This window comes from Sturnira hondurensis, unplaced genomic scaffold, assembly GCF_014824575.4.
Source record: "Sturnira hondurensis isolate 20B ecotype Veracruz unplaced genomic scaffold, ASM1482457v3 Scaffold0008543, whole genome shotgun sequence".
Lineage (NCBI taxonomy): Eukaryota > Metazoa > Chordata > Mammalia > Chiroptera > Phyllostomidae > Sturnira > Sturnira hondurensis.
The window spans coordinates 1-4,336 of NW_028081174.1; the positions used below are offsets into that span (position 1 = coordinate 1).

At 53.8% G+C, this 4,336-nt stretch overlaps 1 long non-coding RNA gene across 1 annotated transcript; it reads left to right on the forward strand.

Annotated features, from left to right (window-relative positions):
• The first annotated feature begins 1,469 nt into the window (after positions 1 to 1,469).
• LOC118992975 (uncharacterized) lies at positions 1,470 to 4,016 on the forward strand. The gene is made up of 5 exons (XR_005067752.1): positions 1,470 to 1,584; positions 2,576 to 2,628; positions 2,966 to 2,997; positions 3,396 to 3,437; positions 3,677 to 4,016. It is a non-coding gene; the product is annotated as an uncharacterized LOC118992975 (long non-coding RNA).
• The last annotated feature ends 320 nt before the right edge of the window (positions 4,017 to 4,336 follow it).

Consider the following 4,336-nt stretch of genomic DNA (forward strand, 5'->3'; position numbering starts at 1 on the left):
GGGTGACTTGTGGGAAGTAGCAGAGCTGGAACTTGCTGAATTATGGCCCTCGCGGACCATTTGTGTTTGGCATTAGAGACAGATCTTTGAGTTAACTTGTGCAATAATAGGTGAAAGTCATTATTCATGCCCCAAAGACCTAAGACCAGTCTCTGGTGGAATCTCTCTGTCAAGAGAGCACTGAAGGTCACAGTGAACTTCTGAGTCCAACCAGGGTCACACTGTGACTAAAGGAAGATGCTACAGTGGGTCTGAAATGGTGACTCCCCTATAGCAACAAGAAAGATAAAGTATCTAGGAATAAATGTCACCAACACGATAAAAGACCTGTGCTTGGAGAACTAAAGAACACCGAAGAAAGAAATTAAGGAAGACACAAACAAATGGAAGTATGTACCATGCTCATGGATTGGAAGAAATAACATTATTAAAATGTCCATACTACCTAAAGCAATTTATAGATTCATGCAATCCCTAATTAAGCACCAATGGCATATTTCTTAAATTTAGAACGAATATTTCAAAAATGTATATGGAACCTGAAATGACCCCAAATAACCTCAGCAATCTTGAGAAGATAACGAAGTAGGAGGGATCACAATTCCTGACATCAAACTATACTACAAGGCCACTGTAATCGAAACAGTCTGGTACTGGCATAAGAACAGATATATAGATCAATGGAAGAGGATTGAGATCCCAGAAATAAACCCAAGTCTCTATGGTCAATTAATATTTGACAAAGGGGGCAGTAACGTAAAATGGAGTAAAGATAGCCTCTTCAACAAATGGTGTTGGGAGATCTAGACAGCTACATGCAAGAAAATGAAACTCGACCACCACCTTACCCTATACACAAGTGAAACTCAAGATGAATAAAAGACTTAAATATAAGTTGTGAAACCATAAATGTCCTAGAGGAAAACACAGGTAGTAAAATTTCAGATATTCCATACAGCAATATTTTCACCAATATATCTCTAGGGCAAGGGAAATAAAGGAAAAAATAGAGAAAGGGGACTACATCAATTCAAAGCTTCTGCATGGGTGGAGAATGCATTATTAAAATGAAAATGGATCCAACCGACTGGGAAAACATATTTGCAAATGATATCTTACCCAAGGGTTTTATCTTTAATATATGTAAAGAACACACTCGACTCTATACCAGGAAGACAAATAATCCAATTAAAAAATCAACAAAGGACAGGAACAGACTGTCCATCTGGCAGGAAGTGAGAGTGCACTTCAGAGCTCACTGTCAGAGCCAGTATGCGAAACACCAGGATGCAACCACAGGCAGAGGGGTGTCACAAAGATGGTGCAATGACAACACCTCCTACTGCACACAGATGGTGACAGTTCCTTCCTCCCTAACCAGGCCTCCCTGCTGCAAGGCCCCTCCTGGTTTCCCCTGAGTGGACTCCGACCCTCTCCCCTCCCCCTTTCCCTTCTCATTTCAGCAGAAAATGACTATGTGGGCTACCCCGGGGGGACCATCGCTGGCATCGTGATTGGGGTCCTCATCCTGGTGGCTCTGGGCACCGCCCTGGGGTGTTTCATATACCACAGGAGGACTAGGAGGTACAATGGCATTTCTTTAATCCTGCCCCCACCCAGGCTAAACCCCTGCTGACCCCAGACCAGGAGGAAGGAGACCCTCCCCCCTTGATGCTGGACTGGCTCTCTGTGGCCTCCCGACTTCCCCCATGGACATTCCCAACTCCCCCCTCCAGCACCTCCTGCACCAGCCACTAAACCAGGCTGTTTCCTCAGCAGCCTTCTCACCTATAAGTTCCTCACAACCAAGGAACTGTCCCCTCAGGATAGTCCCGGTTCACTCCTCACACCCACACAGGGCTGGCAGGGAGTAAGTGCTCAGTGAGGCACCTGCTGCTGTGTGTCTGAGTCCACCCACCCTGTGAGAGGGATCTGCTGCCCCAGGATCTGAAGGGCTTCCTGGCCAAGGTCACACAGCTGAGGGTGGCAGAGCCTGCACAAGCTCCGTGGGTGGGCTCAGCCGCCCCCAAGTGGCTGGGTTGGGAAGCACAACCCCTGATGTGTGAGCCAGGAGACCTGGGGCCTGGACAGGTCAGCAGACCCCATGCTGCTCTTTTGGCCTCCAGTGCAGGCAGATGGAGGCAGAGGACAGGCCCCTGTCACAGTTCAGCTCTCAGGCCTGAGGGGCGGGGCTGGGCCCAGCAGGCACCACATTCATCCAGAGGCAGCAGGCACGAGGTCCCGTGGGTCCTGCACAAGCAGCTGGCCTTGCTTCCCTCTGTGGCCTTGACCTTCCCAAGAAGTCAGACCCTCAGGTGGTTCCCGTCCTGGGTCCTCAGTCACTTCCCCGGTAACTGCCTCTCAAACCAGACCTGCCAGTGGGTCCTTCCCCTGTGGTCCCAGCTCAGCCCAGGATTCTTTAGGCCTTGCCTCAGTTTCCCTGTTTTGGGCCCTCCCCCTCTTAAACAGTGGAGAGAGGTCCCCACCCTCTGATGGAAAGGGACACCCTCCTTGTCCGCTGTGGTGACACCAAAGCTCCCCTGCTCCCCTCACGTGTAAGTCTGTCCTCTCCTAGGGATAGTGACAAAGGAGACCTCACAGAGCACCGACCCCCAGCGTCCACCCCTGGTGAGTGTCTGCTCGGCTGGGACAGGCTGAAGCCCCTGACCTGCCCACTGTGTCCACTCCTGTCTGTCCCCCTCGGGCTCTGACTCTTCCCTGGGTTACAAGGAGGGACTCTCATCAACCTCTCAGCACAGTGGACCCCGATTGCCCATCACCCCTGACCTGTAGGGCTGCGTCATGTGTCACCACCTCCCTCACTAGACCTGAAAATGGCCAGAGGGCCTGTCTCTGGGAGCTGCTCTGTCACCCCTGGTTGTCTGGGAGCCAAAGACCCACCCCGGCCCGGGAGAATGGTAGAAGGTCCCTCAGCCCTGATGCTAACTCTTGTCTCTGCTCCCAGGCCAGGGTCCCTCTGGAGCCTCCACCTCCCCGGTGAGTCTGTCCCCTCCCCGTCTCTCCACCCAGGGTCCCAGCTGTGCAGGCTCAGGGCAGGGACACCGACCAACCTCCCCACACAGCAGAGACCCTGTCCCCAGAGCAGCCAGCAAAAGGCCCACCCCGCCCTGGCCAGGAGGGGGCACCCACATCAAGGGCAGACCCAAAGAGTCTGCGCTGGTTCCCTGGGGTCTAGGATGGAGCTGAGTGGATGCTGTGAGCACCAGGCAGCATTCTCAGGTTATCAGGGGTGAGGGGGCAGCACGTGGACTGAAACTGGGGTGCACTCTGACAGGTAGGTGTGGGGACAGCTGCTCAGGAGGCAGAGCTGTCACTCCTTGCAGAAATGGCCTCCCGCCCTGTCCCCTGATGCCCTCTCTCTGCCCCCTACACAGGGCCCCCTCCCTAGCCCCAGGACAGCCGGCCCCATCTATGAGGTGAGTGTGCTGATGAATGTTCTGTCCTGCAGGGCCCAGGGGCCCAGATCTGCCCCAGCTCAAGCCCGGCTGTGCTTCATGTTCGGGAAACAGCAGCATAATGTGCAAACAGAGGGTGGGGAGAGGGAGGTGCCCGGGCACAGGCACCCCCAGCACAGGCAGGCCCCAGTGCGCCTGGGAAACGCTGCACGTGTTCTGAGGAGGCTGCAGGGCTCAGGGGTCTGTCCTTTCCCTCACAGGACTTGCTGCACCCGAGCACAGACGTGTACTGCCGTGTCAGCCCCAGAGCCTATGGGGCTTCCTAGTTCCTCCGGGTCCTGCTCCTCCAGGGCTGTGGGGAGGGGCAGCCTGAGACCCAGACCCTGGGGGCTCAGGAACTAGAGCCTGAGCCAGAGAACCAGCCCTGAGCCCTGAGGATATTCAGGGACCTGAGCCCGAGGTCGGGGTCCCTCCTGATTACTGATGACCCAGACTGGCCACCCTGACCCTGACGGACCAGGGTAAAGGCTGCCATCTTCCAGAAAGTGACCAGGCCAGTAAGGCAATGAGGACCACCTGTGTGATCTGAATAAAGGGGGCCTTCCTCTCATTTACTCTTTTTCTACACATGTATAGTTTCTTTAAAAAGATTTTATTCATTCACTCATAGAGAGGGGGGAAGGGAGGGAGCAAAAGAGGGAGGGAACATCAGTGTGCGAGAAAAACATGGATTTGATGCCTCTCCCACGCCCTCAACCAGGGACCTGGCCTCCAACACCGACCTGTGCCTTGACCAAGAATTGAACCTGTGACCTCCTGGTTTGCAGGACAATGCCCATCCCATTGAGCTTTACCAGGCAGGGCCAAAGGGAACCTGAAACTCTTGGTCCTTTTGCTCCAGGGTCACATAAGGGAAAGAA